Source organism: Meles meles, chromosome 21, assembly GCF_922984935.1.
Source record: "Meles meles chromosome 21, mMelMel3.1 paternal haplotype, whole genome shotgun sequence".
Lineage (NCBI taxonomy): Eukaryota > Metazoa > Chordata > Mammalia > Carnivora > Mustelidae > Meles > Meles meles.
The window spans coordinates 4,525,426-4,540,386 of record NC_060086.1 but is presented as its reverse complement, the minus strand read 5'-3'; positions in this window follow the sequence as shown (position 1 = coordinate 4,540,386).

Genomic DNA, 14,961 nt, shown 5'->3' with positions numbered 1-14,961 from the left:
CACTAGAGGTATCCCTCAGAAGCAACACTTCTCTTCGAATGTTCAACTCCCCAACTATGAGCCAAGTCCACTCTTGGCCATCATTTCCAAGTCTAGGAATTCAGTTCTGTCTTGGGGATCCCTCATAAGTGGAGGCCCACAGCCAGGCTCAGCTCAATCCTCCTTGGCCCCTGGATGACCGATAACCCCAGTCAGAACTTGCAACTTCTAGGTCCAGATATGTCTTCCTTCCTCACTGGGCCACACAGCAGTGGGGTGAAAGTGTGGTCTAAATCGTGCTTTAATTCTGATTTATTCTGTGAAGGCATTAGACAATTTGGTGGGAACAAAATCTTTCCACTTGATTGTTTCACAGAAATAACTGGTCACTTGCATCATATGTCACACGTCGTAGAAAACTGGCCAAAAACATTGGCCTAAACAAACATTGGCAGTGCTTCTCCTTAGATGTAGTTTCTGATGAAGGCCAAATTTAAAAAAAAAAAATGTTTAAGAGAATGAGTCTTTCTGGTGTTGCTACTCTATGGGATTTTCTGATTTATACTGGTCAGAAGATCTCCATAGTTTCATCATGTACACATACCTTCTGAGGATAATTTTATAAAATATATTTATTCTTCACTTTACACAAAGGGGACTCTTTCCAAACTTCCCAGGCAATGTTTTTGTAAATTGAACTCTACTGTAAATGTTCCAAAGAACAGGTATTTAAAGGAGCTCTTTATCAAAGTTTATTACACTATTCCCTCTACTTCTGTGTATGTTTGAAATTTTCTACAATAAGATTAAAAAGGAAGGAAAGGGGAGAGAGGGAAGGAGTGGCGAGTCTTAAGGGAGTCTATGGCAGAGTAAAAGATCTTTAGGGAAGGTATGTAAGTGACACCCTCCCCTCGAAAACAAATCTGTGTCCGTTATTTCTACGTATGTATGTATTTCTATGTGTGGACTATGAGTGTGTGTTTTCAGGTTGTATACATGTACATGTAAACATGCATGAGACATGTATGTGGTGTGTGTGAACATATATGAAATTTGTGTATCATATATGTGTTTTATAAATTCCAGTTTTTTCTCTAGACTGGCATTCTAAAAACTTAAAACAATTCTTAGGGCACCTGGGTGGCTCAATGGGTTAAAGCCTCTGCCTTCGGCTCAGGTCATGATTTCGGGGTCCTGGAATCGAGCCCCGCATCAGGCTCTCTGCTCAGCAGGGAGCCTGCTTCCTCCCTCTCTCTCTGCCTGCCTCTCTGCCTACTTGTGATCTCTCTCTCTCTCTCTCTGTGTGTCAAATAAACTTTAAAAAACTAAAAAGATAAAAACTTTAAATAATTCTTATAAAGCACTGGTTTCCTTCAGTCTTCACTTCTCTCTCCCTCTTTGGGCCTCATTGTTGGGCACATAAGAGGTTCACATCCACCTTCCTTTACAAAAGTCCCACTCGCTTTATATCTCCATATGTGTGCTTTGCAACGTAGTCTCTCTCTGGGTAGACAAAGCAACATCCCATGCAGCCTGAGATCACTTCTTCCACCTGCCCTTTCTCTGTCTCGGTGGCCCTGTGGATCCCTAGTCCGACTCTGGTCTGTGACTCAGAGTTAACCAGTTCTTCCTCATTGCCCCACACACTGAGGTGAATTCCAAAAGGCACCGCTTTGCAGACCAAAGCGCTTATGAGGCACGCCACTGGCATGGATTCCACAGGATTGGAGAGACAAGAAGTGGGGAACCTAAGCCTGAACACGGTCAGCCCCAGAAGTTGGAGCCTGCACAACGTCAGCAACAAGAGGAAGGTGGAGCCATGAGGAGCCACTAAGACGCCCTGAAGAACCAAGATGGTGTCTCACACTTGCAGTTTTATTTCCATTTGCTTCTTCCTCTCTGATGCACGTAGCCTGGTAGGCACGTAAAACCCAGTTGTCAAGATCCAGCAGCAGGTGACATGATGCCCAACTCCTTGCCCAGATTCTCTTAGAATTCTTTCCATCAAGAACATGAACTAAAAGACCCAAGCACGATGCTTAATCTTTCCCCCTAACCATATTTTCTCTAGAATACACTTCAGTCAAAGAGAATCCAGGCCTCTTCAGCTCCTTGTAGGACCACCCGAGGCATAAAAGCTAAGGACATTTCCCAAAGGGGAGAGCCATGTTATATGAACCTGCCACAGTTTCGTTTTCTTACAGACACTTCCGTCCCACTGGAGAAACCATGACCAACGTCACCCCACCCCCACACACACACACATTTTAAAGTATTAAAAGAATAAAGGAATTTCTTCAAATCAGCCAACAAATGTCCATAGAATACTCTCTAGCAAAGTCTTTGGGCAGAAAATGACATAACTGTTAATTTTGCCTTTGTACGCTATGGGATAGTCATTTCTATACATAAATATGTAACAGAATATAGTCCATGAAGGGACAGGCCTGGCTGAAAGCCAATGCTTCCGTTAATAAACACGTATAAGAGATACCGGCTGGAATGGTTTTCTTTAAAGTGAAACAAGCACAAAATGGAAATGGTGTAGAAATTCTCAGCCCTTTCTCTTCTGGCTTTTTATTTACTACTCACCCAAGAAGAGGTCTTGAATTAATGCATCCTATCAGCCAATGGTTGGCTGTATTTCTTCAAATTTTCCATAATAATACCACCTACTCCCCTGTGCCTCTCAGCTCTTCTATTGGTTTGCAGAAGTCTGTGGTCCCTCCTCTTGAATCTGGGAGTATGTGTGACTCTGGAGGTAGGAATGCTCTGTGACCTCCCAGGTGAGGTCAAAAAAACACCTGGCTCTATTGGGATGCTCACTCTTGAAACAGAGTCACCATCCTGTGGGGAAGCCTAGGCCACGTGGGTGTCCCAGCCAACAGCAACGACACCACACAGACATGCAGCGAGGAAGCCTTTGGGAGGACTCCAGCCCTGCCGTCATCTTATTACAACCACGTGGGAGATCCTGAGCACAAGTCCCTGGCTGAGCCCAGCTAACCTCCAGCAGCATAAGAAATAATAATGAAATAATGATGGTCATCATAAGCCACTACATTTTGGGGATCATTCATTGGGCAGCGAAAGGGAACTGGAATGTATCCATCGTAAAGCATCCGCCATGCCCATCAGAATAGCCCACATATGATGATGGAAGGAGATTTTAATATCCCGATATTAAAAGGAAATTCAGTTTCAGCAGAACCATCCAGATGGACCAGTTGTCCATCCAAGGACACTCTTTACGTAAACCTTCAGAGTGGCCACACACACATCTTCTCTTTTGATCTTGAAGCCCACTAACAAGCTGAGTACGTAAGAGTTTATAGAGTCCAGAGCCAGACATGCCGTCAACTGAAGTTAACTAGAATCCCAGGTTGGGCACATTCTGTCCATGTGACCTTGGGCAAGTCGCTCCAGTCCTGTTTTCTTGTGTAAAATAAAGAGAGCATCTTGTCTCGAATGGTTCCTGTCCGGGTCAAATGAGCTGATGTGCAGAGCATGGTGCCTGGGCCCAGAATAAGTATCCGATAGATGTGAGGTCCCAGGAGGGCGGTGCTGGATGATGGTGTTATCATTAATATTTCCTCAAAATCAGCCCGGAAATATATTTCATATCATGTATCTTTCTAAAGCGAATCAGAGGTAGGACTTATTATTACTCATAATTAAAACAACCAGTTCAGCAAAGATGCTTGACTGGTCCCAGAGCATGTGGCCTTAGGGTGGAAGGAGTGGACATTGGACAGCTATTTAAGCCCTGACCAGTCACCTCCTTCATGTCTCCCTCTACCACAGCAACTTCTACCAAGTGGGTTTCCAGCCTGTGATGAAGCACTTGCAGTGATGGGGAACCCACCACCCACCGAGGCAGCCCTACAGTCCATTTCCCAGCACGTCAGTCTGTAGCCTGTTTATCCTTCCAGGGAGCTGGAATCCGCCTCCATGTAATGCCCATCCGCTGGTCTATCTCTGCCCTGCAGGGCCACCAGAAAATAAATCTGCTCTTTCACGTAACAGCCCTTGAATTTTTAAAAAGACCCAATCATGGAACCCCCCACCAAGTCCTCTCTGCTCCAGGCCCAGCATCCCCGGGTTCCTTAGCCGTTCCTCCTCCAGCAATCATTATGAATCCCCTTCCCACCGGGGCTTCTCTCTCCGCCTCGGGCTTGACAAGAGGCATATACTATTGATGACCGGAGAAGCTTTCATCCTGCCCCCAGAGGCTTGTAATACATTTATGCTTTCTCAGGATGACACATACTCCAGCAGTACTAAGAATTGCTGTCAATCTCTCGGGCATCGTGAAGGACTCTGGCATTTCACCATATAATCATTTCTTTTCTCCCAAGGGACTGCCTGCTTGAGGAAACTCTCATAGTCTCCAGCCAAGGGGAGCCAAAGTGTTCTGAGACAGGGAAGCATGCCTCTGTCAGGGGGCTCCTTCCAAACACTCTTCCGATGCTTGTGGTCAAGGAGCTGAAATAACCTGCAGTCACAGGACTGGCCTCATCCCAGCTCCCCCAGGCTGCACTAGGCTTAGAGGAGCGGGAGGCATTTTTGTCAGGATAGGAGAGGTTATACCATGGTAACAAAGAGCCCTAAAATCTCTGTGGCTTTGCAATAAAAATTCATTTCTTATTCATGCAAATTTCACTGTGGATCTGGCAATTCCCCAGAGCAGTTTCCTTTCCAGCGGTGACTCACAGATGCAGGGGACGTGCCTCTTATAGCTACATCAGGAAGACACGGTTTCCAAGATGCTGTGGCAAGGGATGAGCCAGCTCTTGGTTCACCCTGGAAGCATCATAGATAACTTCCGCTCATAGGTCATTGGCCAGAGCTAATCACGTGGCCCCACCTAACTTCTATTTACACGTCATTGGCCAGAGCCAATCTCAGCCTCACCTAACTTCCGCTCATAGGTCACTGGCCAGAACTCGTCACACGCCCCCTCTAACTTCTGCATGTAGGTCATTGGCCAGAACTAGTCACAGGGCCCCACCTAACGGCAAGGGAACTGGGAAATGTGGGTGAGCCTGTGGGTATTCAAGGAGCAGTAAATGTTCAGCCACACAACCTCGTGACCCTTTGACCCTGGAACACCTCTTCCCACCTCCCCTAGGTGAATCGCTGGGACACCACGCTTCCCATATGCCCTCCTGATGGCTCATAGGTTCCTCAGCAGCCATGCTGTTCGATGGCTGCTGTCACCAAGGTCACCCTCTGAGCCCCTCGACAGTGATCCTAATCAGCAGCTGCAGACAACTCCCTCTGTCGCTCTCTGGTGCCACTGACTTCATTGAGACCCAGATCATTTCTTTTCTGAATGTAGCTACAGTACCAATAGAATAGATCCAGGGGCGCCTGGGTGGCTCAGTGGGTTAAGCCGCTGCCTTCAGCTCGGGTCATGGTCTCGGGGTCCTGGGATCGAGTCCCGCATCGGGCTCTCTCCTCGGCGGGGAGCCTGCTTCCCTCTCTCTCTCTCTCTGCGCCTGCCTCTCTGCCTACTTGTGATCTCTCTCTGTCAAATAAATAAAATCTTAAAAAAAAAAAAAAAGAATAGATCCAGTTTCCTTAGAACTACATGAAAAACCTCTCAGAGTGTGGTCCCAAAGACCCTTCCAGCCTCCTCCCCAACGCCCCCACTCCTGTGTTCCCTGTGCTCAAGCCTCCCCAGACTCCCACCCACCCCTCAAGGTGCCTTGAGTGCTCCTTCCAATCTGCAGCAGTTGTAGAAACTCCGCGACAACTTCTCCAGTTCTCTTCAACGAGCTAAGTGTCCTCTGCTCTGGGTTCCAGATATCCCATTAATGTGCCTCAACTGTACTTCTCTGTTGGCCTGTCCATCTCTTCCAATGTGAATTTCTCATTGGCCATGGCCATGCCTCATCTCTGTATCTCCAGTGGATAGAATAATTCCTGGTCCAGGGTATGTATCAACCAGTGTTGAATAAACCCATGCTACAAATTACCCCGTTCCATCTTACGCTGCTGAGGAAGACTAAAGTTCTCCATTCACTGCTATGTTTCGATTCCAAAATAAATAGGATACGGATAAAATAATAACAATGTAGATTGTCAGAGAAATAGGATACGGATAAAATAATAACGCCTGGCCTAGGGGTTTGAAGGAGACCATTAAACTCCCTAGAATTTTCCTAGCATCCCAAAGGCCAGAAGCTACAGGGGTACCACTTGGAATTTCTGGATGGTTTCTAAAGTGGCCTCTCTACCTCGTTTGGAAAATCCTGTGGGATGGACTGAAAATAAATGGCTGTTGGATTAACCCAGGAGTGAGCTATTTCAATGCATTTCCCCTCCCGAACAGAGAGACTGCATGCTCTGAAAGGAAAGGAAAGCCCTGCTTATTCAGAGGAGAAACAGGGAGACTTAAAAACTCTCCAGAAAGCCTTCAGCAGTGAAACTAAATGTTAATGTTTAAAGAGACACCAGTGTTTCAGGAAGACATTGGTAGTGCCACACGAAAGCTCATTCTAGTTTTAAAGAGAAATATTTGACTTGGAGGAACGGACCCCATGCTGGCTCCAAGATAAACTTTCCTAGCTCTCTCAGGCCAACGTTAATGCTAAAAGCAGCTCCACGGGAGTAAAAGTTCATTTCTGAGAGTCAAGCGTGAATTATGCTACAGGCTGAGCTGAGTGGTTGGTCTTGTGCTGATGAAGGCAGGAGCCTGAAGAGGATACACAAGCGGAGGCGGCGGTGGGGACGGGTGGGGACCGGGTGGGGACCGGGTGGGGGTGGGGGGAGCCAGGGACATCCAAGGGGGATTATCGCAGAAGGTCAGACTAATTAAATCGAAAGAAGTCACCAGAGAGCCAGAGGTCCCCACACACCATATTCAAATGCTCTGACACAGGCAGGGGTTGATAAGGAAGAAAGGGTTGAATTGCCACTTTGGTCTGCCTGAAAGGACAAGAGTCAACCAAATATGACTTTTTAGTATTGGTTTAAGCCCGTGGGGAGGGAAGAATTGAAACAGCTGCCAATTCCGAATTAGCAGTTGAATCACAGACGGGGAGAGTGAGGAGAGGGGAAGTCTGATCATCTCTCTGTTTACTGATCTAACACCCAGCCAGTACATACCGCTATGGGCACTCACAGCACTGGGTGCGAGGGATAAACAAATAAGGAAAGTTCTTTGCCCTCAAAGAGCTCACTGTTGATAAACATTTATTTATCCAGGAAAGGCATCATGATGTATGATGCAAAGGGATTGATGCTCTAATAGAGTTATGTAAAGACTGCAAGAAGGAGGGCCTGGGTGGCTCAGTCGGTTGGACATCTGACTTCAGCTCAGGTCATGATCTCCGGGTCCTGGGATTGAGCCCCACATCAGGCTCCCTGCTCAACCATGAGTCTGTTTCTCCCTTTCCCTCTGACCCTCCCCCAGCTTGTGTGTGCTCGCTCGCTCCCTCTCTCTGTCTCTCAATCTCTCACATAAATAAAATCCTGTAAAAAATAAATAAAGATCACAAGCAGCAATTTAGGGAGAGTCTAACTGCCCAAGTAATGTCAGAGCTGACTCCATAAAGGAGGTAACACATAGTGAGCCCTTAGGCCTAAGCAAGGATTCTCCAGTTGGTAAATGGAAGAAAGGCAAGTGAAACAAAGACCATCGCACCTACTGAGATCAGGAGGCTTAAAACCATGATCTTTGGAGCGGTTGGAAAGTGTAGAACAGGTGGGTCATGGAGTCCATGGCAAGGAAGGCTGGCAGTGGGATTGATAAGGCTGGTGGGCATCAGACCCTAAAGGACTTTGAGGGATACCACACAAAAGCATTCAGAACTCATCCTGTAGGCAATGGAGAGCTGCTGAAGATTTGTAAAGGTGACGTGATCCCAGATGTACTTGAGAAAGACCACCTGGCCACCGACAGAAGATAGAAAGTCATCTAGGGAAGGATCTCTTTTCATGGGTGCGGACAGCAAATGCCCGAAGAGGAGGGTGTGGCAGCACCCTCTCCCTCTGCTCTCTTTTCCTGCTCAGCCTGCTGGTAGAGTTTCCATGGAGCAAGAAGTTCCCGAGAACCTACTGTGTGAGCCCGGCCCCATGCTGTCTTTTCTCCAAGCCCCAGATCATGATGACGCCAGCTCCTCCCGGCTCATGCTGGTGCCTGCGAGCCGGCGATGCCCATCTCTTTCTGGCCCCAGTGACATCCTGTTGGTAGCTTGAAATTGGCCATGGCGGGAGGCTTTTTACACCTCAGAAATCTGTAAATGCGACAAACTGGGACTTTTTTTCCTTTCCAGAGAGCCACTTACGAAACATTTTACTAGCACACCACTTGAAAAGATCCAGCCCAGCCCTCCATGAAAGCAACAGCTGCTGAAAGAGAACAAACCGACACATCTGAAATGACAAGGATAATTCAGTTCGGGATTTAGCACCCGCTGGAGGAAGAGTCATGGGGCAGTGGGGCGGGGTGGGGGGGGGGGGTAAGAAATAAAAAGCCCTTGAGAGCCACAGCAAGTTCTCCTCATCTCAGACTCTGTCGCAGTCACCCCAGCTGGAGGCCAATCAGTCAGGTCCCATCTGGAGGTGATTCCATCCTGCACGGCACCAGGACAAGCGATTTCCGGTAGTTCTCAGGGGTGAGAGAAGACCTCAAACCAAGCACACTGCGAGAGGACTGCGACTTAGAGAAAGCCTCAGGAGAGACACCAGCCCAAACTCCACTTTATTCATCCATAGAAGGAGGTCCCTACTTGTAGGGACTTAACTAAAAACTCACAACACTGAACAGCAAAGTGGGACCATGATTACAGCTCTCCCCTCGGCTCAGCAGACACACCAGTACCCACAGTGTGCTTATGTTTGTAACCGCGTGTCCCGTGGGGGCAGCCTGCGCTTTCTTTGAACACATGAACACATGTGTTCACCTCCATGAACACATTTGTGTACAGTGTTGTCCAAGACTGACACAGTCTTCCTGTCCTCAGTGCTCTTGGGAATGCCTGGTATCCAGGAAAGGCATGCCAAATGCCCAAAATGCTAACCGGAAGGAAATTTAATCAATAACATATAAAATCAGATTGGGAAATATACAAACAGACTGACTTCTGAGGCTCCGTATGAGGAATTTGGTCGTGGGTCCTGGGCTGGGCTTCTAGGGCCTGGGACAAGGTCCAGATTGGCTACTGAGGAGCAGCCTATGAAAAAAAGTACCTCTGAAGGTCAGCACACAGGGATGATGGCAGAATCAAGAACCCAGCAGGTGGTCCAAAGGTCACATCAGCCAAAAAGGAGGAATCCAGAACAAGGCAGTTGGGTGTAGAGAAGGGCCAGAGGGTCTAGAATGGAGAGTAGCTTGGGAAGACGGACAGCCTCAAGAGTGTCCCTGGGGCCTATGTCTCAGCCACTGATACCTTCATGAAGTACACAGAGCTTAAGCTGTGGCTACTCTGAACTTAGATCTCCTGCCCTGAAACATTTTCTTAAAAAGATTTTGGGGCTAAAGTAGAATTGCCAATTTTTTCCTTTGCCAAAGCAAGAACAGCAACACCAACAAATATGCTAACACTAGTTCACACCATAATATTTAAACCTGCCAAATGTAGAAAGACCAAAGTCCCAGAATAAAGGACATTCATTTAAATTGACTACACACAGTTTCATGAAAAAACCCAAGACATACTACCTGAGCCATTACTTTCCTCACGGCACCGTGGCCTGCTGGACTAGACCAGGGAGGAGGAAAGGCCAAACCATTCAGGATGTATTTCGTTCCTGCATGTGCACGTCCTTCACCTCACTTATGACAGCTGAGGAGATGCGCTCTCTCGGGCCATGTTCTCGAGCACCGGGTTGTAAGCATCGTTGCTAGTCCTTTCAGAATTCCTTAGGCCTCTTCAACTGTCAGTACCTTGAGCCTGGTTCCCAGGATTACTGGGGCACCTGCTGCTCACACTTTATAGCCTAACAAAAGAAGGAAGAAACCCCCATCCCTCTGCCTCATGTAAAATCACCTTTGATCCTGTTAACCAACTGTTAGAAATTATAAAGAAAAATAAACTAAATGAAAAGTTGGCAGAAGGAAAGAAATAACAAAGATCAGGGCAGAAACAAATGAAATAGAGAACAAGGATGCCTCGGTGGCTCAGTCAATTAAGCATCTGCCTGCAGCTTAGGTCATGATCCCAGGATCATGGGATCAAGTCTCACATTGGGCTCCTGGCTCAAAGGGGAGGCTGCTTCTCCCTCTGCCTGTTGCTCTCCCTGCTTGTGTGCATGCTCTCTCTCTCTCTGACAAATAAATAAAATCTTTATTTTTTTAAAGATTTTATTTTTTTAATTTCAGAGAGAGAGAGAGAGGGTACACAAGAGATGGGGAGGGTAAGAGGGAAAAGGACAAGCAGACTCCGTACTGAGCAGGGAGCCCAAGATGGGACTCAATCCTAGAACCCTGGGATCATGACCTGAGCTGAAGGCAGACACTGAACTGACCGAGCCATTCAGGCTCTTGGGAGAGCTTACTTTTCAGAAAAGACAAACAAAATCAACAGAACTTTAACTAGTCTAAGAAGAAAAAGAGAGAAGGGAAGGAGCACGATGGAGGAGGAGGAGGAGACCTAAATTTCATCTGCTCCCAGGAAGTCAGCTAGACAGCTATCAAACAATTCTGAACACCTACAAACTCAACAGGGGATCAAAGAGAAGAATAACAGCAATTCTAGGAACAGAAAAGTGACTACTTTCCAGAAAGTAGGACATGCAGAGAAGTGAATCCAAAGCGATGGGAAGATTGACCGCAGGGGAGGGGCTGACTCCTGGCAAGCAGTAGAGCAGCAGAGCACAAAATCAGAACTTTTAGAAGTCTTCTCCACAGACTGACATTGCTCCAGAGGCTAAGTGGGGGGTGGAGCCCTCACGGGCATAGTGTGGTCTCAGGACCACAGGGTCGCAGAAAGATGGGGGGTGCCAGAGTGTGGCAGAGCTTCCAGGTATCAGAGCAGGGAAGCCAGCTGCACAGACAGAGCCAAGGAGAGGGCTCTCAGCTCGGGGTTACCTTAAACCATGATCCAAGCCACAATCAGGCCACTGCTCTGAATGTGTTACCCTGAATGTTACCCTGAATGTAAATGGGCTAAAGGCCCCAATCCAATGACACAGGTATCAGAATGGATTAAGAAAAACAAGACCCATCTATATGCTGTCTACAAGAAACTCATTTTAGACCCAAAGACACCTGCAGATTTAAAGTGAAGGGGTGGAAATAATCTACCATGCTAATGGACATCAGAAGAAAGCTGGGGTGGTTATCCTTATATCAGATCAATTAGATTCTAAGCCAAAGACTATCATAAGAGATGAGGAAGGACAATATATCTTATCCAACAAGAAGATCTAACAATTTAAAATATCTATGCCCCTAACATGGGACCAGCCAACTATATAAACCAATTAATAACAAAATCAAAGAAACACATCAATAATAATACAATAATAGTAGGACTTTAACACTCCCCTCACTGAAATGGACAGATCATCTAAGCAAAAGATCAACAAGAAATAAAGGCTTTAAATGACACACTGGACCAGATGGACATCACAGATTTATTCAGAACATTCTATCCCAAAGCAACAGAATACACGTTCTTCTTTAGTGCACATGGAACATTCTCCAGAATAGATCACATCCTGGGTCACAAATCAGGTCTCAACCAGTACCAACAGATGGGGATCATTCCCTGCATATTTTCAGACCACAATGCTCTGAAGCTAGAACTCAATCACAAGAGGAAAGTTGGAAAGAACTCAAACATATGGAAACTAAAGAACATCCTATTAAAGAATGAACAGGTCAACCAGGAAATTAAAGAAGAATTTAAAAATTCATGGAAACAAATGAAAATGAAAACACAACAATTCAAAATCCGTGGGACACAGCAAAGGCGGTCCTGAGAGGAAAGTATATAGCAATATAATTTCTTTGTGTCTCAAGCACACAACCTAACCTTACACCTAAAGGAGCTGGAGAAAGAACGGCAAAGAAAGCCTAAACGCAGCAGGAGAAGAGAAATCATAAAGATCAGAGCAGAAATCAATGAAATAGAAACCAAAAGAACAGTAGAACAAATCAATTAAACTAGGAGCTGGTTCTTTGAAAGAATTAATAAGATTGATAAACCCCTGGCCAGACTTATCAAAAAGAAATGAGAAAGGACCCAAATGAATAAAATCTTGAATGAAAGAGGAGAGATCACAACCAACACCAAAGAAATACAAACAATTATAAGAACATGTGAGCAACTATACACCAGCAAGTTTGACAATCTGAAAGAAATGGATGCATTTCTAGAGACATATAAACTACCAAAACTGAACCAGGAAGAAACAGAAAACCTGAACAGACCCATAACTAGTAAGGAGACTGAAGCAGTCATCAAAAATTTCCCAACAAACAAGAGCCCAGGGCCAGATGGCTTCCCAGGGGAATTCTACCAAACATTTAAAGAAGAATTAATACTTATTCTCCTGAAACTGTTCCAAAAAATAGAAATGGAAGGAAAACTTCCAAACTCATTTTATGAGGCCAGCATCACCTTGATCCCAAAACCAGATAAAGACCCCCAACAAAAAGGAGAATTACAGACCAATATCCTTGATGTACACGTATGCAAAAATTCTCACCAAAATACTAGTCAATAGGATTGAACAGTACATTAAAATGATTATTCACCACGACTAAATTGGATTTATTCCTGGGCTACAAGGTTGATTCAACATCCACAAATCAGTCAATGTGAAGCTATACATTAATAAAAGAAAGAACAACAACCGTATGATCTCTCAATAGATGCTGAAAAAGCATTTGACAAAGCACAGCATCCTTTCTTGATCAAAACTCTTCACAGTGTAGGGACAGAGGGTACATACCTCAATATCATCAAAGCCATGTATGAAAAACCCACAGCGAATATCATTCTCAATGGGGAAAAACTGAGAGCTTTCCCCTAAGGTCAGGAACACGGCAGGGCTGTCCACTATCACCTCTGCTATTCAACATAGTACTAGAAGTCCTAGCCTCAGCAATCAGACAACAGAAAGAAATAAAAGACATCCGAATCGGCAGAAGTCAAACTCTCACTCTTTGCAGAAAGCCACCCTATTGGCGAAAATAACAAAAACAGCAAAAGAGTTAGGAATAAATTTCACCAAGAGGTGAAATAGCTGAACGCTGAAATCTGTAAGGCTTTGATGAAAGAAACTGAAGAAGACACAAAGAAATGGTAAGCTAGCCGGTGTTCATGGATCAAAAAATTTAATATTGTTAAAATGTTCATACTACCCAAAGCAATCTATAGATTTAATACAATCCCTGTCAAGATTCTAATGACATTTTTTAGAGAAATAGAAAAAATTATCCTAAAGCTCATATGGAACCATGAAAGGCCCTCACATAGCCAAGGCAATCCTGAAAACGAACAAAGCTGGAGGCACCACACTTGCTCTACTATCGTGGTCAGCACAGTGGTCCAAACAGACACACAGGCAGTAGAACAGAAACAAAAGTGAGGACATGAAGTCTTACATATATGGTAACTAACACTTGACGAGAGTGTCCAGAATGCTCTATGAGGAAAGAATTGCCTCTTCGTAAATAGGGCTGAGTAAGGGGATCATCATGGGCAAAAGAATGAAGTTGGACCCTTATCTTAAACCACTCACAAAAATTAACTTAAAATCAATTAAAGACTTCAAACTCCTCAAAGAGACCATCAGGGAAAGGTCCTTGACATTGGGCTTGGCAACATATTTTGGGTAGGACCCCAAAAGCCCAAGCAACAAAAGCAAAAATAAACAAGACTACATCCAACGAAAAAGCTTCTGCTCGGCGAAGAAAACAATCAACAAAATGAAAAGGAACCTACTGAATAGGAGAAAATATTTGCAAACCATATATCTGATGAGGGGTTAACGCCCATAACAGATAAGGAGCTCAGATGGCACAACAGCAAAAGCCAAACAATACAATTCAGAAACAGGCAGAGAAACTAGACAGACAGTTTTTTAAAGAAAAATACAAATGGCCAACAGGTACATAAAGAAGAGGCTCGAGATCACAGATTGCCAAGGAAATGCAAGTCAAAACCACAATGTGAGATTGCGTCACAGCTGCTAGAATGGCTGTTCTCATGAGGACAAGAGGTAACTACTGTTGGCAAGGTTGTGGAGAAAAAGAACCACGTGCACTGTTGGTGGGAATGTGACTATGGGGAGGGGGCGGAAATATGCAGGTTCCTCAGAAAATTAAAACTGTGGCTATAATACAATACAGCAATGCCTCTCCTAGATATTTACCCAAAGGAATTAAAATTAGGATCTCAAAGAGTTATCTGCACTCCCATGTTCACTGCACCATTATTCACGATAACGAGCATATGGAAACAATCTTATGTGTCTATTTGTGGATGAAGGGAGAAAGAAAAAGTTGAGATATATATGTATATATAATCTCATATGTATACCAAATATGTATATTAGAATATTATTCAAATAGCCATGAGAAAGAAAGTAATTCTGCCATTTGCGACAGCATGAATGGACTTTGAGGGCATCGTGCTAAGTGTCAGACAGAGAGAGACAAATCCTATATGATCTCACTTGCATATGAATTTAAAAAAAAAAAACAAAAATACATAGAAACAGTAGAATGGTAGTTACCAGGGGTAGGGAGTGGGGGAAATGGGGAAATGTCACTCAGAGGGTACACATTTCCAGTTATAAGGTGGATAAGGTCTGAGGACTGTAGTTAACAACACTGTATTATACACCGAAAATCGCTAGGAGAGCAGGTCTTAAATGTTGTCATCACAAAAGAGAAATGTTGACTATGAGAGAGGATGGGGTGTTAACTAACCCTACTATTGTAATTACACCACAGTCTGTAAGTGACCACGTGGTACGCTTTACACTTGCACATGTTACAGGTCAATTATATCTCAATAA